At 38.5% G+C, this 24,369-nt stretch overlaps 1 protein-coding gene across 1 annotated transcript in view; it reads right to left on the bottom strand.

Annotated features, from left to right (window-relative positions):
* The window catches only part of LOC134806951 (TAFA chemokine like family member 1), a 713,713-nt gene that overhangs the window by 553,008 nt on the left and 136,336 nt on the right, over window positions 1-24,369 (bottom strand). Inside the window, exon 2 of the mRNA XM_016941471.4 lies at window positions 7,698-7,940. The gene's annotated coding sequence lies outside the window, so the exon portion shown is untranslated. The remainder of the gene's footprint in view (window positions 1-7,697; window positions 7,941-24,369) is intronic.

Below are 24,369 nucleotides of genomic sequence, written 5' to 3'. Positions count from 1 at the left end.
CTAGCCTCTTACTTTTAGAAGAAAGATGAAGACCTAAGAAAGGGGAAGAGGCTTACTCAAGGGAACGTGGTAAATTAACTAGCATAGATGATGTTAGAATACAACTTTCCCAATCTAATATTACTCTTTTGTATGCTTCCCCTCCCTCCAACGTAGACACACACATACACACACACACACACACACACACACACACAGAGAGAGAGAGAGAGAGGGATAGAGAGAATGAGAGAGAGCGAGCACTATTCAGTAGAACTTTCTGCAGTGTTGAAGATGTTCTCTATTTCTGCTGGCTAATATGGTAGCCACTATTGACATGTAGCTATTAAGCATTTGAAATGTCACAAGTGCAACCAAGAAACTGAATTTTTAATTCTATTTAATTTTAACTATTTTAAATTTAAATAGCCACATTTGGTTGATAGCTACTGTATTGGACAGCACAGTTCTAGAATACACCAGCCAGGTCAAGGAAAATAAAACCTGTGATTTTGAATAATTTTTAGTAAGCTAGAAGAAAGATCTTTAATTACCTGATAGTAAACTTCCAGGATGAAAATAGCATAGAAAGAAAGAAGTAGGATGTGTTTGGTTACAATTAACAGAAAAACAAACATGCACACACAAAATTCAAACTGGAGTAAATAATAAAGAAGATGTATGGTTTCCTATGGGTTGATAGCCCACAGGTGGCACTCACTTGCAGTTGGGTTTGATCAGCAATTCCACTAACCCATGAAAGAACTAGCTTATTTCCAACTCTCTCTGCCTTCCAGGATTTCTATTCATTCTAAGAAAGGTGTCTCCTCACGGCTGAAACATGGCTGCCAATGGCTGCCTGGGCTATGTGCTTCCTCATCCACATAGGAACAAGAGAAAGGATTGTTTTGGGTTTTTCTCACATGAGCAAGGATTATTTATTCCTAGCTTCCTCCAGCAAATTACTTGTCATGCCTCATTAGTTTAACTTGGGTCACTTGCCCCTCCTTAAGCCAGTGACCTTGACCAGGGGGAAAGATCACATTGTTGGGCTTAGAACTACAGTACATGCCACATCCCTAACTCAGGAGAGCATCCCCCAAAAGAGATGCATGCAGTGGGGGAGGGTGGCACTTAAAGGAGAATTAGGATAATAATGGGAAAAGGAGAATGAATATTGAGGGCATAATTATAATGTTGACTAAGGCTAGCAAAGCTTTCATATGTACTTTCAGGACTAAAGGACTTTGATATGTTTTATAATTTCTTCCTACTTATAAAATAATGTATTCATATGTTAAAAGGTAGATAAGATCTAAACTAAAAATTTTAAAAGTCATCTATAATCTATCACACAAATGTTACCAGTATTTTAAGTGTACATACTTCTAACACTTTTCCAAACATGCCTATTTGGTGCTGTTGTTTTTTTTAAAACATTGTAATTTAATATATGGTTTTTTTTGTTTAATTTTTTTTGTTTAATATATGTTTTTTATGTTTTATGATTTTTCATTGTATTTTTTATATTTTATTATTTTTTCCTCAAAATATCACATTTCTCATGTCAGTCCTCTAATGGTGCTCTTAATCCACTTAACCAATCTAAAGTATTGTACTTTTGTTTCTTGAAATATTCAACATCCATTCACTGCTTGTTAATTGTGGTTGATTTTACTTTTGTGGTAGTAAATTTTTTACTACATGAAACAAAAAATTAAAAACAGGAATGCCTTTCTTTTTCTATAGGATCCTACATAGTGTCAGTGGTTAACTACAAAAAAAAGGTAATCATACATATATCTTATTTTCTTGGTGTGGGCTTAAGTCCTATTAACTTTTCTCGACTTCCTAGGTTTATATCTGATTTGCCTTTAAGTAAATTTCTGAAGAATAGAAGTCTTTGGCTTACTGTTAATATAGCTGATTATTCTCTTTTGTCTGGCTTGAGTTTTTAATTATGTGAACTAGACAATTTCCAGAAATAGTAGAAAAACACAGGAAAATAGCAATATATATATTTTAATCTATATCTCTTTGGGTCTTCCTCCTTTTATTTAATTTTTAATGTAGTCAGAGAGGCAATCTAACAGCAGGAATGAGATAATGAACTCTGGAGTCAAACTGCTTGAGTCTATTTCAGCTCTACCTCTTACTAGCTGTTGGATTCTATGTAACTTCACCTAAGTTGCCTCACTGATACCTGCTTCAAAAGATCATTGTTAGATGCATATCAGTGTATCTGGTATACCATAAATCTCTTTAAAGTTTTAAAATTAAATGTGATTTATTTGGTGTAATTAAGATTTTGCTCAGAATTGTAAGATGTTTTCTCACTTCTCTATACCTTTGAATGTGCAAATGTATAGAATTCTATTGAAACATTCTTTCCATTTGAAAAATCCTTGCTCTGTCTTTCATTTCTACCTACCATTTCCCTTCCCCTTCCTTTTTCCTAACTCAGCTTGCTTTTCCAGATTAGGTTCTTGATGTCATTCTCTATGGAGTTTCTCTTGGCCTCCCAAGTCTAAGTTAGAGATCCCTCCTCTACACTCCCATAGATTCTGTCAACTGCACTTGCTGTAGCATCTATTGTTCTGTGCCATATTTCTCTCTTATTGTCTCTCCACTAGACTATCTTTTATGTCCATATAATTAGGCAAAGTAGCATAGTGCCTTTCAGCTCCTCAAACATATTATACCATTTTTTTTTCTTATTTTTGTTTTTTTGAGGTGGAGTTTTGCTCTGTTGCCCAAGCTGAAGTACAGTGACCTCGGCTCACTGCAACCTCTGCCTCCCAAGTTCAGGGAATTCTCGTCCCTCAGCCTCCTGAATAGCTGGGATTATAGGCACAGACCACCACACCTGGCTAATTTTTGTATTTTTAGTAGAGATGGGGTTTCATCATGTTGGCCAGGCTGGTCTCGAACTCCTGGCCTCAAGTGGTCTGCCCACCTTGGCTTCCCAAAGTGCTGGGATTGCAGGCATGACTCACCACACCCAGCCATATTATACCATTCTGGACTCAAAGCTTTTGCACATTCTGTTCTCTCTTTCAGAAACATTTTTCCATTTTATTATTTTCCCAGATAGCCCTTTCTTTATCCCCCCTGATTTCAGAGATACTTTCTCTGACCATATCATTCCTTTCTTGAAAATATGTAATTATTTCCCAATGCACAGAATATAATGTCTGATTTTTTAAAAACTAGATCCAGCATGTACTGATATCCACACCTATTTCCAACCTAATATTATTCCACTTTTCCCTAAACACCTGCACATGCACCATGCTCCAGTCACTCTGGTCTTTTCTCACTAATTCATTTGGGCAGTCATTCGTTTACCAAGGACTCACTCAACAAATGAGGTACGGAGACTAGAACTCAATTACTGTTGAAGAAGATAATCATTTCCCTGCTTCATACACTCCAAACCCTTTCCAGATTTAAGGCCTTTAATGTGCTATAAGCTCCTGTTTTATTTATCACTGTTCACTCACCATCTGGCAATGTACCTGGCACATAGTAGGTGCCTAATCAATATTTATAGAACATATGAATACATGAATGTGTGAATGAATGAATACACAGTCACTTCTCATTTATTCATGTTTTAGGTGTTTTATGAATTTGCAGCAAGATTCTAAGCAAGCCGTTGGCAGTGGGCTGAGCAGGGAGGAGGCTGGGAAGAATTTCAGATGATGTGTCTGTATGTGTATGGGTGTTTGTGTGGGAATCTGAGTCTGAGAGTGCCTAAATGTGCATCTCCAACCTCATCCTAGTGCCAGAGGAAAATGCTTTTTGCATCACTTCTTCTTTTCTCCACCCCTTTGTCCCCTTCTTCTAACACACCCTATTGACAGTACGCCTTCCCTACTCTTGGTTTCCACCCTCACATTCAGGTTTTTGTCATAGTGTAATGGAGAACATGTGGTATCTCTGGGAGTCCCAGCTCAGGGAGAAGAATCTAACAGTTACAAGTTTAGAGTAGAGAAAAAGAGAATTATAAAAGGGAGTTCAAGGGAAGAGGGGATGAGAACACACCTCGCATGCTCATGTTTGGAGTCCCTAAGCCAGAAATCCTCAATCTTGGCAGTAAGTTACAATAATCTGGAGAGTTTTTAAAACTCTAAATGCCCTGGCCCCCACCCAGATCAATCAAATCAGGAACTCTGGAGATGGGACTCAAGCAATAGCGTTTTTCAAAGCTCCCTAAGTGGTTCCAATTTGCAGCCAAGTTTGAAAACCACTGCATTAAAACAAAAATGTACAGCAGAAGGCCTCTGGTCACTATGGCAACCCCCAAAATACCTGCAATTTCTTGTTATTTAGTTGCCAACTAAGAGATATGTTCTCTGTGTTTAACAGATTTAAGGTTAGCCCAAGGTAGGCATCTTTATTGAATGCTTACTATGTGCTTGGTACGATAATAGCTACCATATAAAGCCTCCATTTCATTAATTTGTTTTTTTTTCTAGTTCATATTTAACTGTGTAGATCATATGAAACTTAAGTGTTCAAAGCCATGTTTGGTAGATTTCATGGTTGCTTCCATTACTTATGATCCTTCTTGATTTTCACTTATGTAACCACAATCTCCCTGCCAAGCTAACCGCTGGTTCCAGAAGTCTTTCCTATAGTTCACGGTAGCCCCATTCCCTTGACATGATCACACATGTGAACAAAAGTCAGTTTGGGCCAAAGTCATGCAAGGACAAGTTTTCAGGGATCTTCTAAAAGACATTTCCTCACTTGTCTAAGACAGCCTCAGAAAGTGATTTTCTCTTTTCATCCAGAGTTGTATAAAAAAGCATGACATTAATCAGGAGTCATTAACTGATATTTTCAGATTCTGAAGAGCCACCAACCTGTCAGGATGAGGCCGACACCCTGGAAAGAAGAGTAAACAAGCTGGGGAAATGTCCTTTTTTGAATCAAACCAATCCGAAAGTCCACTCAACACTAGGCTTTCCCTGTGATGAATTAAGACAGCTTCAGTTGGGCTTTCTGTTGTTACTTGGAATCAAAAGCATTCTAACTAACTGAGCACTAACACACAGCCTATAACAATGGAAATATAAAACCAAGATTATCCTATAGATAATTTAATCTGGACTCTCAGTTTAAAAATAAACAGACTAAGATTCAAAGAGCTGAAGTGCCCCATGTAAGGCAACACAGTCTACCTGGGACTGTATTACCTAGAGCTGGGCCTGGAACTCAAGTGTCCTCATTGCCAGCTCACTGCTCATTCTACTGAACTATAAAGACATCTTCATTGTGAACATTCACTTTAATTTTCCATTCTTGTTAAATTAGTTGTAATGACCCTAATTTTTGAAATGTTGTAAATTTCCTTGGAAGGAACTCTCTCTAGAAATATATAGTCTCAGCCCTCTCTCAACAGACACACCCAAAACTTACAGATACAATTTGATTGTTAAATGTAGACATCATGAAAGAATATGGAAAACTGTTGAAAATATATATCACACAGCTCACCCCCAACCAAGAAAAAAATTAAAAATTCTACCCGGCTAGGCTGCTTCACTAAATGATGTTGCTGAATATATAAAATACTTGAATCTAAATTTGAAAGTGCTCCCCCCTCCCCTTGATTAACCAGATTGTCCCCTCCCCTATATATAGGAACGCTATGTGCCTGAGCCCACTTGCCATCTGTCACCACATTTTCCAAACTTCTCTTCCACCCCCTCCTCTTACACAATCTTATCACATAAAAATATTAGATTTCAGGGATTTGTATAATTTCATCAGATTTTCTGAGCAAAGTAAAAATAGAAGATGTACTGGTATACTAAACTGACTCCGTTTTTGAGTGCCCAACACATATCTACGGCAGCCAGTAAAGCCCTTTACACAGACCTTATGTGGCCAGGAATAGCAAGAATAAGGTGTTTATTTTTCCCCCTGTAGTATGGTATTTCACATTAGGAATTTTCAGGCATTCCCCATATTACAGAGAGGAATTTGGATAGTTTCCAGGGAGTCCTGACTCATATAACATTATATTACTTTGTTTATTAGCTTTTGTAAAGTTTGGTAAGTTTTCCCAGATCATTGGAAAATACTTACAAGCCAACTGGGGAGTATCCATATTGCTGCTTCCGCCTTACAGTTTAGGAGATGAATTCTAACCATCTAAATATATGGTACCTCCACTCACCCAGGCGCTTCGGCCAGAAACTTAAGAGTCTTCTTCGTTTGCTGTATTTCCTACCTCTCACAACCAAACCATCAGAAATACAAGCTAACGCTTTTGTTTGCAGATCCCACAGGAAGCCTTTAAAGAATATCCAGGGAAATTGGCTATGAAGTATCAAGCCTACTACCCAATATATATTTGTTAAGGATGGTCCTGTGAACTATGTTCTTTCCTATTTCTCTGCATGTGTAGGAGAAAAGAGCTTGTAAGAAGCCCCCTGTTGTGTCTACCAAGCATCTTACTTTCTTCCATCTGCACCCCTGATGGCTTTGAAAGATTCCTCAATCACAGACCATTCTCTGATCATCAGGTTGGTCACATGACTCAAGCCTGACCACTCAGGAATTCCCATGCTCTGTCAGCAGAGATTGGCTCAAGTGTGGGCACATTACCCAAGGAAGAACACAGGGGAGGAGGGGATTTACTTCCTTTATAGTGGTGGCTACTTTTATCTTTGAGGAAAAAGGTTACCTGGGGAAGCAGAGAATACAATCATACCCACAAGAGAAAGAGGAAAACTAGGGTTGAAGATGGAGCGAGAGAAGGAGGGAGAAGGATAAGAATAGAGTCTAAATGAAGGTTACAGACTATGGTTTGCCTTCTGTTTTTATAAATTAAGTTTTACTGGAATACAAACATGCCCATTTGTTTATGTATTATGTATCCTTGCATTCAGGCTACAACAGTAAAATTGTTGGAATGATACCATATCCAATGGGTTATTCCTGACTGAGGGCACATGAAGTATGCTGTCCTTCTCAAAGATCTTATAATTTAGTGAAGGGCAAGAAATGTAAACATTAAAGCACAATAAGATAATGGGAATAAAGACAAAACGCAGGATAGAAATAAATCTAACAAAATAACAATGCTAACAATGATAATGTTCCTGATGATGACAGATACCATTGATTGACTGCATAGTGGCACTGTGTTGCCTCTCTAAGTATATTGTCACTCATCCTCCAAACAACCTCGCCAAATAGATGTTTCAGTTAGGATACAAAAATGTTTGCTGTAATAACAAGCAACCCCAATAGCTCATGCTGCATATCCAGTGGGGGTCAGTAGGAGGATTTGCTTATTGCAAACAGCCAAGATCCCAGGATAATGAAAGCTTTCTCCATATGTTTTCATATTTGCCTCATTGGGGGAAGGGACCATTGTAAATCACACACTGTCTCTAAAAATGTCTGTCCACTAGTGAAACACATCCCTTCCACTCACATTTCATTAGTCAAAACAAATCATTTAACCATTCCTAAACTGAAAAGTACTGGTGGAATGTAATGCTACCATGTGCTTAGAAAGACAAGAGCTATAAATATTTAGAGAATGCCAGGGCATTAGTCAGGGTTCTCCAGAGAAACAGAACCAATAGGATATAGATATATTGATAGTTTATAGATATAGAAAGATGATATAGATATAGGTATAGATATAGACATAGATAGACATATGAGGAGATTTATTAGGGGAATTGGCTCACATAATTATGGAGGCTGTGAAGTCCCACGACAGGCTGTCTGCAAGCTGGAGATCCTGGGATGCCAGTAGCGTGGCTCAATCCAAGTCCAAAAGTCTCAGGACCAGGGAAGCTGATGGTGTAAGTCTCAGTACAAGGCCAAAGGCCTAAGAACCCAGCAGGTTGCTTGTGTAAGTCCTGAAGTCCAAAGGCTGGAGAGCCTGGGGTTCTGATGTCCAAGGACAGGAGGAGAAGAATGTCCTAGCTCTAGGAGAGACAGAAAGGAAATCTTTTTCTCTCCTTTTTTGCTCTATCTGGGCCCCCAGCCAATTGGATAGTGCCCACCCACATTGAGGGTGGATCTTCCCCACTCAGTCCACTGATTCATGCACCAGTCTCCTCTGGAAACCTCACAGACACAACCAGAAGTAATACTTTCCAGCTTCCTAAGTATTCCTTAATCCAATCAAGTTGACACCTCAAATTAATTATCACAACCATGAATCTGTACTCAAATGGGTATTATTAGTGTTCACTTTTCCAATGAGAAAGCATAGTAAGAGAAGTTAGGAGACTTCCTCAAGGCTGTCAGTTAATAAGTAGTAGTGTTAAAATTGAACCCAAGTCAGTATGAATCTAAACCCCAAGACATTTTTTGTTTTGTTTTACCATGTCAATGTCTTTTCTCATCAGCTTTGTGTTAGATGATTGAATAAAATAGTAAATTTACATGATGTAGGACCAAGCAAGAGATGTAAAACATTTGGGTTTGATGAGCTTGGAAATAGTAAGCCCTTTAATATTTTTAATAAAGACATTTACATTATATAAGCAATACTTAATAAAGATATGGACAGCAGTTTTGACCAGAGAATTGGGTCTGCAGTGGGATAAGAGAGCAGTACAAAAGTTGGGATAAGATCACGCAAAAAAAAAAGTGAGAGAAAGATTGAAGAGGAAGAGAGAAGTGAGTAGTTAGAAGGGAGGTTTCAGAAAGACCTTTCCCGCTTTTGAGTAGCTTAAGTATACTTCTTTCCTAAAAGGTTCAGATTCAAATATTTATGAGACAGAGTTACTATTCCTTTTAGAGGCTTGTCAAGTGTAAAAGAGGAGGAAAAATTTGTTTGTGAAGGGAGTTTACAGTATACTTAAAGTTTATTTTAAAAATAAATAGGACTTGATAGATAGGGCAATAAACAACAGGCCCCATCAGTAACCTGCCAGGAGCACTAACAGGAAGCATCTGTAGGCTGCCAAGAGCCAGAAATAAGAATGAACAGTTCTTACCGTCAGAGTCACAGGACAAAGTCACAAGTCACAAACAAAGTGACAGGACAAAGTCAGAGTCACAAACAAAGAGGATATTTGGGATGCAGCATCTCTAAGCCAAGTTACTCTCTGTTATGAGCACACTCACAGTTATGTGGAATACACCCACACAGGTAAAATCACATCTCAATCAGATGTTGCTGGTTCCCTTTGCTACGAATTTCAGGTTTTGTTTTAGCTTGAAATTATGACACAGCACACAAAAATATGTGGGGATCTTTAGAGAAATCTAATAGCACAGAGATATTAAACTTTGTATGCTGTTAGTAATTAGGAAGTATATATGGCCAAGAAGATTTTATGTGTTCTCTCCAACCACTTATTATTTTAATATTTATATGTATTAAATGTACACAGGCATGACTATTTATTTAGGTGCTCCTACAATATGCTGGGCATGATTACAGGAGCTAGGGATGCAGACGTGAAGAAGAGAAACAATCTTTACCTTCATGGAGCCTCATATTTTACTGGAAGAGTAAAATGAGGACACAAATGCACAAGGTGATTAAAGATTGGGGCATGTGACCTGAATGTAAGAAAAGAATGGTATCATGGAAAACGTGGGGAACAAGGAGTGGAACTGACTGTAGGTAGTGGTCAAGGAGCCCTTTGGGGTACTAACCTTTGAGGTGAGAACTAAAAGGTAATAAGCAATCATGCAGTGACAAAGCATGATATATATTTGGGCTTGCTTCAATTATAGGTCAGTGCACAAGTAATTGCAGTTTTTGCAGTTTTAATGGTAAAAACCGCAATTACTTTTGCACCAACCTAATAATAAAGACTTTCTTTCTGGAGACAAAAATATAATAGAGCTGGGTTGTGAAGCTCAATGGATTGGGGATCTGAGCTTTGTTCTGCCTGAGATCCGAGATCCGAGTCTCTGTTCTGCCACTTAATAGCTGTACACCCTTAAGTTAGCCATCTAAATTTTATGAGTGCGGATTTCTTCATGTGTAAAATGTGTGGGTTGGGCCGGCAGATCTCTAAAATCTCCTCTAGCACGAAAAGTCCATACTACTTTCTCTTCTGTTGCCGCTGCAATAGTGTCCATATGCTTTCTCTTGACACACACACACACATAAGAATATGTGTATTAAGTCTTCTATTTTCAAACTGCTGTCAGGAATTGACCCTGGGAAAAATAGGCAATGATGTTTCAATACGATTTGAATATAAGTGAAAATCAACCTTAGCTCTTTACTCCCTTTCAAACACTACTTTGCTGAGATAACATATTAGCTATTCGATAAAGGTCCCTGGGCCTTTATCTTATCTTAAGATCTTATATTAGAGGATACACCACTCCCCTTTCTCAAACTATCTGTCAGAGGCCACAGCCTTGGATGCTCCGTGTGTGTGTGTGTGTGTGTGTGTATGTGTGTGTGTGTATCTGTGTCTGTGTGTGTGTGTGTCTGTGTGAGACTCTTCCTCCTTACTCTCCCCTCGATGCAGCTCGACCCAAGAGCATCTGATGGGCTGTTTGATGACCTGGGAAATAATGGGAAAAGATGAGGCAGTCCAGTGGATTTGCTTCCAAGGAATTTGGATTTGGGATTGTAAGACAGTGGATGGGTTGGTGGCAGGGCTCAAAATGAAGGACACATAAAAGCCTACAGAAGCATAATGATGACAAAGCATTCGAATGAAGCCAGTGGACTCCATGTCTGTTGAGGCTCCCAGACCTGTTTAAATCCAGATTCATTTTCCAGTTCTGTCTCCCACAAGGCCCAGGCATTATAGTATTTCCTGCCCCTGATTTCTATGAAATTTCTCCGGGTCCTATCAGCAACCACATTTCTACCTTAACTGGAATTCTTTCAGTCAAATTACATTCACTAAAACAAAGAGTGTCTCATTCAACAAATAAGATAAACTCCATGAAGATGTTAATGGTGAACAGATTTAGAAACAGGAGTAAGACATACAAACAGGGGAAAGGCGGCCAGGAGCTGCTGGCACGGGGAGAGGTAAATGATGCCTGTAGCAAAAAATGGATTCCACGAAATGCAGTTGAGGGTAGGGGTGGGCAGATGCTCCAAAACTGGCCTAGGAGGATCTAAAAGAGAAGACTGAGAGGAAGAAATTTGGCCTACAATTTTGCTAATGAGAAGTACTCAGTTCCACAGGATAGAAACTATCCTCAAAGCTCCCAAAAAATGTTTATCTTCTTCTTCCAGGTACCTTACAGCATCGTGCCTAATATATAGTAAAAGTAATAATAATACTACTTATTCATAGGGGCTTGAAATTGTCTTGCAGGTACCACATAGAAAGACATTCTCTCCTAGTCATTCTTTAAAGAACTCTATTCTTCTCCCACTGGGCCACTTGTTAAACATTTTTCTTAATTCTGTGGCTTATGATTCTCCACTTAGGAATCATGGGTAGGACAATTAAGCCTGTAATTTTTAAGAAGAGGATGGTATGGAGTGATTGACCAATAGTCACTTCCAGCCACCAGCTGTGATGAGTCTATAAAACGTTTCATTTGAACTTAAAATACAGCACACTGTTACAAAAGGTAGAAATATTCTAAGTCAAGTTATTTATCCTCATAAAATAGTATCTCCCCCACCCCCAGTACTAGCAACAAAGCAGAATTATTCTGTATTGCTTGAAATGTAAACATCTAATGCTTAAGGAATGACTGAATAGATATTAAACCTAGTTTCATCCAGTGCTGTAGACAGGTAAAGTTCTAAAGAGAGTAAGGCTGAGCAAAGGTCATTTAGCTGAAAGATGCTTATTTGGATTGAACATCTTCTCTGCTCTAGGGTAAGCAAGGACAGATCGGCAATCAGCTTATAAAAGCAGGCACTGTGTGCCATCCATAATGTAGACCTATATATCTGACCTAAAGAGGCCACCGCTCATGTTTCCAGAGTGGGAAAATGCATATGAAATACCTTACCTGTATGAAAAGATCCTTCTGTTTAGTCAGAAGTGGGCCAGCAAACTGACACCTTGACAGCATGCTGAAGAGTCTAGCAAAGGGGGCAGGAGGGGATGTGGACTTCGTTCCTTCCTTGTCTCAGTCTCTAAAGCACAAGGACATCTTTGCTCTAGAAAATGACACTTTGTTTGTGTAGGTGCAGAATTTTTAATCATGTGCAATTGTTCTCCCAGTGTAAAATCTGATTGTCGCTACAGATGCAACTTTTCTAAAGCCACCATGTTAATCACAGTTGTTATTTCCTGACCATTTGAGTAGCCCTCAACACGCTATCCAAATTTTGATGATCCGTGGGGGAAGAACGGGATAAGTAGGAAAGGGAGATAGATGGGGATTTCTTATCTTGAGCATTTTAATTAATCCACTCTCATAAAGTAATTTAAGTCAATGGATGGCTTAAGCCTGATTATGAAAGCATTGCCATTGAAATGGAAGCCTTGGAAATAACCTTAGGAAGAATTTTGTTTATAGTTTGGATCCAACTCTGTCCAGAGTGCTCAGTCCAGGGCTGGAGAAACTTATAAATGGTTTTCCCTTCCAAACAGTCTGAATGACAACCATATCATACTTCTTTCAAGACAGATGGTGAGAGCACAGTTTGCCTTTCAGTTTCAATTCACTGCCATCTTTTCTAAGCAGCATGGTTAAGCGAGCTGCTAAAGAGAACGGCCTCCCAAGCCATTCTGCCTAATTTTAACAATACTGGGATGAAACCTCATGCTTTAATATTATGGTTAACTTTCCCAAAGTGTTTTATGAAACTTGCCTTAAATTTGCCATCCGAGATTCATAACTGATAAAACGTAGGCAACCTCCCTAAAAATAAATACATGAGAAGTTTGCAATTTTTCCTATGTTCCTGACACCATTGTCTGCCTCTTGATTTGTGTGGGTGTTCCCATTTCCAGAATCTGGCTCACATTGTTTTCATAACTCCATTTTTTTCTGTCCCATGATGCCCTGAAAGAGAAGCCAAGATCCACCAAACTCTTAAGTATACCATCTGGATTTATGTTTCTCTTGAATACCAACTTATTGAGTGCTTACTGTGGACCTCCCACTGTGCTAAACCTTATATTTTTTATCTGTGTTAATCACACAATACTGAAAGATTAATGCTATTTTATAGATGAGAAAACAGCCTCAGATAGGTTAGGTACCTTTTCCGAAGTCATACGTCTCATAAATAGCAGAACAGAAATGCAAACTTGGGTATAAGGTTCTAACCTTCACTAAACAGCACCTTCATTTAATTCCATGGCTCAGCAGGATGCTTGAGCACTGACTTTAGCATCCTTACTGATCAATAGCAGACTTATCTTTGAAATTCCAATCCAGTCCTCCGTTTTGGTGGCTTCCCACTTGGCCACTAAATATCTGTATTATTTTGTGCCTAGACTGGGTAAAAAGAAGCTGATTCTCTTTGGGATAGGTACAGAGATAGTTCAAGCAGTCCTTGCCAAATGAAGAGTGGCTATCATCACTTATATTGAACCTCTTTCTACCGGGGAAATTCCAGAAGATCACAGACCTAGTCTTATATCCCAAGCTTGTAGCGCAGAGTTCAACATTTAGATATACACATATTTGTTGAATAAATGAACAAGTGTATGAACAGAGACTTCATTACCCAGGGACAAGAAACTGCAATGGGAGAGCCTTTTACTCTGTCTTGCTTTGACCAATGATACTTCTGATACCAGTTCTTTCCTGATCCCTGGGTGCCAGTTCAGTTATCCGGAAACATCCCCAGAAGCAAAACTTCCCTTGGGTCTTTCCCTGATAGAAAGCCCGTCCAGCGTGGTGGCTCACGCCTGTAATCCCAGCACTTTGGGAGGCAGAGGCAGGTGGATCACGGGGTCAGGTGCTTGAGACCATCCTGGCCAACACGGTGAAACCCCGTCTCTATTAAAAACCCAAAAAAATTAGCCGGGCGTGGTGGTGGGTGCCTGTGGTCCCAGCTACTCAGGAGGCTGAGGCAGGAGAATGGCATGAACCCGGGAGGCGGAGCTTGCAGTGAGCCGAGATTGCACCACCGCACTCCAGCTTGGGCGACAGAGCCAGACTCCGTCTCAAAAAAAAAAAAAAAAAAAAAAAAAAAAACCAACAAAAAAAGAAAACCGCGTCCACCAAGAAGCTTACCATTTATTTTAGAATAAATTTAACTTTTCTCAGGTGGCACTGTCATAATACTCTCTCTGTACTTAGCCTCCCGGGCATAAAAAATAAAAAATTAAAAAATAGAGAGTGCTTTTTGAGCTTTAAATTAATCAGACTTCTGAACAACTAAATGATATTGTTAGTTATCTATCATTTTCATTCATTCAACAAATATATATGGAGCCACTGTGTGCCAGGTATATTCTAAAAGCTATGGATTTTGTGGGTATGAAAATGAAAGGGACAAGAATCCTTGCCCTTATGAAACTTAAATTCCAGTGGAGGGAGCCTGACAGGAAGCCAAATAGAGAAGTAAAACATAGAGTGTGTTGGGAGGTCACAAGCAGCAAGAAGAGAAACAGAGCACAGAAGAAGCGGGGTATGCCACGCAGAGGGCAAGGTACAATTTTAAGTAGGGTGGGAATTATAGGTTACATGTGCGCCCCCATTAAGAAAACGTTTATTGACATCCTATTTTCCAGTGCCCCAGAATGTGATATTTGGAAACAGATTTGTTGAAGATGTAGCTAGCTACGATAAGGCTATACTGGAGTAGAGTGGGCTCTGAAACCAAAATGACTGGTGTCCTTCTAAGAAGATAGGGTGAAGACACACTGGGAGAGCACCACGACAACAGAGGCAGAGACTAGAAGGATACAGAGACAAGCCAAGGAACACCAAGGATGTCTGGCTGTCACCAGAAGCTAGGAAGAGGAAAGGAAAGATTCTATCTAGAGTCTCAGAGGAAGTACAGCCCTGCTGGCACCTGGATTTTTCTAGCCTTCAGAACTGTGGGAGAAGAAATATCTCTTGTTTCCTAAGACCCGTGGTTGGTGGCACTTGTAACAGCAGCCCTAGGAAGCTTAATATGGCGGGCAAGGAGACCTCGTCTGTGAGGATGGTATCTGAGAAAAGACCTGAAGTTGGTGAGGGTAGGTACAAAAATAACTCAAGCAGTCCTTGCCAAATCAAAAGAATGGCTGTGATGCAATGGTCATCGCTTATATTTAACCCATTTTTACAGTGCAAATACCCAAAGTTCAGAGACCTAGTCTTATAACCCAAGCTTGTAGCCTAGAGCCCAACATTTAGATATGCAAATATTTGTTGAATAAATGAATGAACAAACAGGTGTATGAGCAGAGACATCATTATTCAGGGACAAGAGACTTCAGAGCATGTAGCTATCTAGGGGAGAGGGAATAAAATATCCTAAGTCCCTGAGGTAGGCATGTACTGAGCACAGAGGTCAGAGTGGCTGGGGTAGTGTGAGAAGAAGAGCAGTCAATGGAGCGAAAGGGTAAATGTGACACAAATACCAATGGTCTTCTAACACAGCAGTGTTCAAACTGAAACTCAGCATCATAATTACCCAGGTGACTTGTTAAAATACTGATTTCTGGGCTCAGCTCACCCTCAGTGTTTCTGGTTCAGCAGATCTGGGGCAGGGCCTGAGACAATGAATGTCTAACAGCTTCCCAGGGGATACTGATCTTGCAGATCCAGGGACCACACTTTGGGAACCACTGCTGTAGGCCATCCTAAGGACGTAGGCCTTTGTTCTGAGTTGGCTAAAATATTTCTGAGGGTTAGAGCAGAGGAGCAACACAATGTGACTTCCTTTTCAGCAGGAAACTATTTGGGTTGAGAATAGACTGTAAGGGGTGAAGAGTGGAGGCACAGTCGAGTTGTGAGATTATTGCAACAAAAAGTGCATAATGTGAAGGATCTACTAAAAAGTAGACATGAGCAAGTATGCGTTGCCAGTGACCCAGAGTATTTCGGGAGCAGGGAGGAGCAATTGGGTTTGTTCACAGAAAACAAATATGTAAATAAGAGATTTGACTTCCCTGGTGCCTTGAAAGCTTGGCATGCTTACAGAAGAACATTTATTTCATAGGCATTATATTGCTTCTGAGGCACACTGGCTTCCCCTCCATGTGTCACCAATTTAGCAATCAAGCTCATGTCACATCTTGAAATTTTTAATGGGCCCTGTAGGCATTCCCTGGAGTTGATTGCCTGGCTTGCTTTTGAAGGAAAAAAAAGGGTCTTTTCATTCCACCCTCACACCAACTCAGAATCCTGTGAATTTTAAGAGCTTTTGTTTGAGTAGCTAATGAGGACTCTAATGTGCATGCTCTGGTAAAGTTCTCAGATCATTCACAGGGTGACCTTTAAGAAGGTCCTAAAATAGAATATATATTATCTTTTTATATAAAACCCAGTTCTCACAGTAGAAGAAATTCCCAAATATGAAGAATAAAGCAAAATACCAAGATTAATAATGACACGAAAAGGGATATTTAGAAGAGAACAATGCATTCAAGCTTTTCGAAAGTATTTGATTTCTATTACCACATTTCCCTTTCATTCTGTGTGTGCTCCCACCTTCCCATTGATCTATCATCTTGGCAATATGCTCATAAAATCTACTCAGACCCCTTCAAAAACATCATGGTTTTAGGTCTTGCCTGTTTGAAAGGAATTCAAAATTTTATAATTTGGGTTTTACAAATACCTTAGTTTTTCAAAAAAAGGATATTTTGTTTAAATAACCAAAATCTTCATGGAAGACATAGCTTAGGACCTTTCTACTTCAACATAAAAAGTGAAGCATCTTCCAAGTCTTACTTAGACCACTTCAGAGCAGACATACTGTATCATTAGTGATGTGACTATAAGCAAAACTTAATTTCTCTAAGTTGATCTCATGGAGGTAGAGAGTAGAATGATAGATACCAGAGGCTGGGAAGGGTGTATGGGTGGGGGGTGAAAAACAGAGGTTGATTAATAGCTACAAATATATAGTTAGAAGGAGTAATTTTTAATGTTTGATAGCAGCATAGGGTGACTATAGTTAACAATGAAGTATTGTATATTTCAAAATAGCTAAAAGAGAATACTCAAAACATTCACAAAACAGAGAAATGATAAATACTTGAAGTGATAAATACCCTACATACCCTGACTGGATCATTGTACAGTCTATGCATGTAAAGACATATCAAATATATCCTATAACAATGTACAAATATTGTGTTTCAGAAAAAAAAAAAAACTTCTCTGTTTCTCAGTTTCCACATCAGTAAACTAAGGGAGTTCGGACCCTTCACTTTTATTTGGGTCAAGTCATGAAGGGCTCAGTAAATTCAAGAATTAACTAATTTAAATTGTACTATTTTGCCCTATATTTATTTTGGCTTTAAAAGAGGAAAGTTATTTTAATGCATGTCTTCTAGGATATTAACACTGAGATTAAAATTCAAATTCCTTTCGAGGCTAGGCTAGTAGCATCAATGAGTGAAGCAGGTAAAAGGCAAAGAAAACAAAGCCAAGGACCAAGAAGGTGCAAGCTAGGAGGGGGTAGTGGCAACCTCCAAATAAAAAGCAACTGGTACTCAGCTCCAGGCTGTGCTATGCATGCAATGCAAGAATAGAGACCCAGGTTTGTTACACAATCCATTTCAGAAGCTCAAAATACTCATTGTTGTTGTTGGTATTTAAAACACCTAGATTTCTTTTTTTCTTGAGATGGAGTCTTGCTCTGTCGTCCAGAGCTAGAGTGCAATGATGCAATCTCAGCTCACTGCAACCTCCACCTCCCAGGTTCAAGCACTTCTCCTGCCTCAGCTTCCCGCGTAGCTGGGACTACAGACTCACGCCCAGCTAATTTTTGATTTTTAGTGGAGATGGGGTTTTACCATGTTGGCCTGGCTGGTCTCGAGCTCCTGACCTCGTGATCCGCCTGCCTCGGCCTCCCAAAGTGCTAGGATTACAGGTGTGAGCCACCGCGCCCAGCCTAAAACACCTGGATCTTTAAATCACAAGCAATTCAAATGTGAAACATTGTTATCACTATGTGGACCAAATCAACATGTCTTCTAGCTGAATCCAACCTGAAAGCTATTAGTTTGCATGTTAAAGTCATATTGGTTAAGATTTATCCCTTCAGGGATTATTGTTGCATGCTAAATGTCCATAAGGAGAGTATCAGGTCACATGAGTCCTCATCTTAATTAGTTTTCTCTCTGAAAAATAACTATTAGGTTGGTGCAAAAGTTATTGCGGTTTTGCCGTTACTTTCAATGGCAAAAACCACAATAATTTTTGCAGCAACCTAATACTAACCTTATGCATGACCCTGCAAGAAAAAAGTTAAGTGTTTATAATAGATCAAGACAGACAGACAGAAAGACAGGCATGGGATATAATAAAAATGCTAATAAAATAACACAAACTGGTTTTCCTGACGGGCCTTAGACAACTGCAATTTGACCTTTTAAACTCTAAATCAAGATACTCTTTATTTCTGATCACTTGCATTGAAATGATGAACAGAAGTGGTCATGAATCATAAGAGTTGTCCCAATGCCCTAAACTAAAAAATAGACAAGTGAGGATATAATTGACACTATAAATAGGATTTTTTTTTCTTCCATGGAAAGATTAAAAGGATTAAATAGTAAGCACCCTTAGGATATCTAAGTGGCCTTTTTTCTTTTTGTTTTTGTTTTACTAACAATACATTTGACATGCAGAGGCCCATAAATAATTTCAAGGGACAGTATTTAGGTTTATGGATTGGCTATATAAATAAAATTAGACTTCTGTCAGCTTGTCTACTGTTACTGCATCACATGAAAAATGTCTGGATGAATTTTCACAAATTTTGGAGAGAATATATGTGATGATTTGAGTGATAATATAGGTTATGTTCTTCATATCAAGTTGGATTCCTTCACAAAGATCTGAACGTCTAGAGTAATTTATTTGAGAGATAATTCTTGGTGGCAGGAAGGAAGGAAGGAGAAAAAGCCAAGACAGCTGCATCACTGAACTGGTGATGACTATAAGCAACTAGGCTCATTCCTACTGGGGAATGTCTAAGAACCATAACGAACGTGTTTCAGAATGGTCCCTTCAAAAGCCAGAGAGACTGGGACATTTATCCATAGACTCTCATCCTCCAGTGATTGGGATTCACCCTGGGTATTATCTTCTTTGCATATGAACACTACTCATGGCTTAGGAAGAAGTCTTGAGGCAGAAGAGCAGAAAGATACTGGGGGCATTTGATGTGGGATGACCTTACCATCACAGGAACCCTCCATCACATCAGCAGCTGGTGTGTAATCCAGGTAGACCACATACACACACAAATAAAATCTGCTAAATTATGTATGTAAAATTGAAGGTCATCACTGAGAAAGGACGCTATTCTTCAAAGCATGAGAACTTAGGTACAAAGAGAAATCTATGCCTTTTCCAATTGAGAGAGAAAAGCTATCATCACCATATCATGACAGCCAGCACTGTTGGGCACTGACGTTGAGCAACAACACTGTACCGTGTGTTTTGCATGCATCCTTCATTGGGTCTTGCCACCACTTAATGCCACAGGCAATATTTTTATCCCCATTTTATGACAATCAAACTAATGATTGGACAGATTAAGTCATAACACTTTACTATACCAAGAGAACAAACACTATGTTCCAAATACATGCTCAAACAAAAAGTCATAGAGAAGACACCTTGAATCTCAGGCATTGATTTGCCACAAGCTGCTTCACACATGGGCAACCCTAGAGAATATTCCTGGACCAGTAGCCTTAAGGATATACTTATTTCATTATGGTTTATGATTCTCTCCCCACCCCCCCACCAATTCTTCAACTCCTTTATTTAACATATAATGACAACAGAAAAGGAGAACAATCTCAATGTAGTAAGAAAAAAATAAGTGTACTTTTTCAGGATTAGAGAGGGTCCAAATGAAAAATCTGCTTTCTCAGCAGAAATACACATACAGTTATCTCATTTAGTGCTGCCAACTAAAGAACTATTTGGATATAACACTATACTTTTCAGAAATATTTTACATTAAATTTATACATACATACATAAGTCTTTCACCATATACTGGCTTTATGATTCTCTTAAACAATGATCAGTACACCAGCAAGTCACAAATAAAAAATTTTCTGAAAACTAATTAAATTCCCTGGGTAAACAAAACTCAAGTTAGAAAGGTCTCATGGCTATTGAACTTTCAAGAAACACACCTACTCTATGTCACAAGATCCACTCATAAAAAACAAGTGTTTGTGGACATGTATCTGAAAAGAAATTCACATTAAAGGGAATTATTTCTTAAAAGAGAATTTTTCTCTCCTGCTAGGTGTCACCATTGCAGGGCTCTAAAACAGAGGCAGGTGTTTGCAATTCATGACTTCAGAACCACTTGGACACCAAAGATGTGTGTGCCTCATGCAGAGACCTCACTTCTCTTTCGTGGTAACTAATGACTCCCATACCCTCTGCTCTCTCAGCTTCCAATAAAGGTTTTGAATACCAAGCTAGAGAGAATGGAGAAACAAGAAGAGAATGGAAAAGAAACTGCTGAAAAATAATGGCTAAAGTTATATAGTGTCACAACAAGCATTTTTATTCTAATTTATTTAATTTTGTTAGGCTAAGTGGGTAAATGTTGTGGGTGTGGTAAAAGGAGTCCTGGTAGTTGAAATTACATGAAATCTTCTTAATGATGCCAACCAAACTGTTAAAAACTGATACCTGGCAATTAAAATATTTATCCACCTAGATTATTACTACTTTCTTCTCTGTTCTTGGTATATGTCTCCGTGATATGAGTTTCAGTTATGGCTTAACTAAAGAGGTTTTGTGAAACTGTTTTCAATTTCATTCTATTAGTTAGGTAGCTAAGTTAATTTTCTAAGATCTAAAATCATACTGAGAAACAGACATACACGCTGTCGCAAAAATCTTTTCTATGTTACTTAAAACTACAAAAGTATTGAATAAAATAGAAGAGAAAGGAAAAGTAGACAGCTAGAAATTGTAGACATAAATGCCGATGGACTTGGATGTGATATGAGTTGGCTTGTCCAGCGTATTAACATACTTTCAGTGATGCTAGTGTCTTGTTTAGTCCCTTAATTTTTCTTAGGTGGCTTTGATTTTTAAAGCATGTGGTTCTGTTAACAACTGGCCAAAAAATATTTGCACATGAGATTTTGCTTTTTAAAAAAATAATTAGTGCCTACAACAGTGAATTCTTTGCAACTCATTACTTAAGAAGAATATAGTCACAGGATTATTTAGGGAGGATTGTGTGAAAAACATGTTTCTGTATTTTTATGATAGTATAGTAAGAGGGAATGGACAACTTAGGACTTTGGCTTGGTCTTCACAGCCTCCTTGACACCCCTGATGCAGTATGTCAAATTATAGGTGGACATATATAATTGGATTTTTCTAGGGATAAGGGCCATGCCTTTCATTAAATTCTCAAAAGGGTCTAGGACATCTCCCCACAGCACACACAAAAAAGTAAGACCAACCAAGAGAAAATAAACAATTCTGAAGAGACAGTAGATCTTTAATTGCTTTTGTTGATCTAGTCTTAAGTGACAAAATGCCAAACTTCTTTGAGGGGCATCGAAGAGTCACTCACTCTATCTCATGTTATCTGCTCCATACAGGAAAATCATTGTAGGTCTCTATTTAGGCAAAATGTTCCTCTCATAAACACCTCCACAGTATCCATGTTTTAGACATAGCCAGTCTTAAGCAGTCGGATACTCCTTTTTGCTTTGGCTTATAGGAGGTTTAGGGTCAAGTCTACGGCCTCTTTCTAGCAACTATACCAGACTTTAAAGTCTATAGGTCTGTGATTAAATTTAACCCTGGAACGTAATAGTTTTTTCTAACCTTATACCAAACTCCCTCTAATATTTATGTAATTATTCTGTACCTTACGTGTTTTTAGAAGCTGCTTTAAACTCTCATGCTCATTGAAATAACAAAGCTTGTGAGGAAAATTAAACCAGGGCAATTCAGTCACACTCCTATCATTTCCAGCCCTACCCTTGTTTTATTTTTCCTGGTAGCACTTAAAAGTAATCATCTAACAGTATATTACATGTCAATTTATTTATGAGTGTTTATTTATGAGTGTTGTCTGTTTCTTCAACAGAAGAAGGTAAATACCACTGAGTCAGAGACATTATCTAACATGGCCAGTATTGCATCCTTAGTACCCAGAACAACGTCTAGCCCTAATAGGACCTCAGTAGAGATTTGCTGAATGAACCTGGTGATCTGAGTTCACAGAAAAGGTTATTGATCAATTGATCCACAGAGCTCACCCAGTTAACTCCCTCCTCTGTGCTCTTTTGACTCCTGTTAAATTTTCCAAAGCGTTCAAATGGAATAATTTTTAAGTTTGGCCATCTCCTAAGTTTAGACAGAAATCCATTCTATATACACAAATGTTTCCTGTTTGAATAACAATATAATTCTTCCCACTTGTTTTAAGTGATTCTAAAAGGAGGAAATCATTGGCTTTACAAGAATTTTGTAATTGGAAATCTGGGTACATTTTAGCAAAAGCTAATGGATACACACTTTTTTTCTGTGGAGCTGTATTTCTATAGTGCCTTGAAAGGAACTCTTAATAAACTTTTAAGGATATTCAAAACAAGCTTTCTTTTCTGTTACTAAGGAAAATTAACATACTGTTTGTAGCCTTATACCAACTTCAGTTACATGGCCCTTAAATCATCATTTATATACTCTTAGTGTTCAGCAAAGAACAAAATATGAGTCCCATAGAATTTGTGGTTTGTTTTAAGGACACATGAGAGTACAATTGAGAACCATGTAATTCATAACAAATTCAATCTAGACAAGACAGTATACTATTAAATGAAGCGCCACCTATTTCTTCTTTCCCACAAGAGGCTGAAGAATGGAAGTCATTCACTCAAATATGAAATTCATGAAACACTTTAATTCTATGACAGTCATACACCAAGGAAGAGAAAAAAATCATTTCATCTCATAATGTTTTAGAGACCTCAGGCAAATGTAAACAGTAGATGCTGTTAGACATTAAGGATTCATTATGAGTACTAAATAGCTAAACTGAAAGTCTACTGGTTTATTTGAAATTTCATGAGATTCTAGTAGAAGATTTATTAAATTATTTACCAAACTTCAATGGGAAAGATTACCATTTATTCGGTCTGAATATAATGCTGATAGGCTTACTTCTTTCACAATGTGGTTTATATTAAGTGATAAAATATGTGGTAAAATAACATCTAGCGTCTACCATTAACTCACCAGTCATGATTCATTTAAACAGAAGACAGCAGTTCTTCTACAAGCTGACTCCTGGTGATTAAACATTCCCATGATTTTGTAATAAGATTTACCTTCTTTCAGTGAGACATGTCTGGGTCCCAGAGACCAAAGTTTAGTATTTATACACAGAAAATGGTCCTCTTTTGAGGAAACTATCTACATAATTCCATCATAGCTGATTCCATGTAATTCATCTTCAAATCTTTCTGAACATACAGCACAAGTACTGGATATTATTCTTCTCTTAAGTGAGTGTGTTCTTGCTAAATATTTACATCCATGAATTACATATAGTTATATGCATATATACGTATGTGTATATATGTGTATATACACATACCCATATATTGTGAGCATCAGTAGGCATCCAAGATATGATGTGTATCTGTGTGCACACAGATATTGTGGGCATCTATACACATGCCAAAATGGAAGTGGAGAACTAGAATTAAGCCAGGTAATTCTGAATAATAGAAATTTCATGGAGAGGCTGGAAGGAACAATACCAGTGATGACACACAACTATCATGCAGAAGAAGGATCTAGCAGCATTGTTGCAAGATTGTAAAATAACCAAAGTCTCAAGAGGACAGATGACAAAACTTACTTTATCTCAGATAAACGTGTTTCCTGCTGAAGAATGCCCCTTAGGTGATAATTGAGTCCAATAAAATGGTAAGTTATAGAAATGAGAACAATGCTAGTCTAAAGCAGGACCTGTGACTACCAAGACTTGATGACAGAGGACCTGGGAAGAAAAGAATGGGGAAAAGTTGAACACAGAGGAGACAGCACAAAGAGATTGTGACTTTGAGATGAAGGATGACTGCCTCCAGGTTCTGATAAATGGAAAAGGAAGGCAGAAGAGAGTGTGAAAGTTAGAGATTTGAAGATGCTATTCTGCTGGCCTTTAAGGTGGAGGAAGGGGCCAGAAGACATGGAATGCAGGCAGCCTCCAGAAGCTGGCAATCTCAAGGAAATAGATTATCCTCTGAAGCCTCCAGAAGGAACGTAGCCCTGTTGGCATCTTGATTTTTAGCCCAGTGAGACTTCTGGTATACAGAACTATAATAG

The sequence above is a fragment of the Pan troglodytes genome, chromosome 2 (genome assembly GCF_028858775.2).
Source record: "Pan troglodytes isolate AG18354 chromosome 2, NHGRI_mPanTro3-v2.0_pri, whole genome shotgun sequence".
Classification (NCBI taxonomy): Eukaryota; Metazoa; Chordata; class Mammalia; order Primates; family Hominidae; genus Pan; species Pan troglodytes.
Note: the sequence above shows the minus strand (reverse complement) of the source record. Positions and strands in the feature narration are given on the sequence as shown.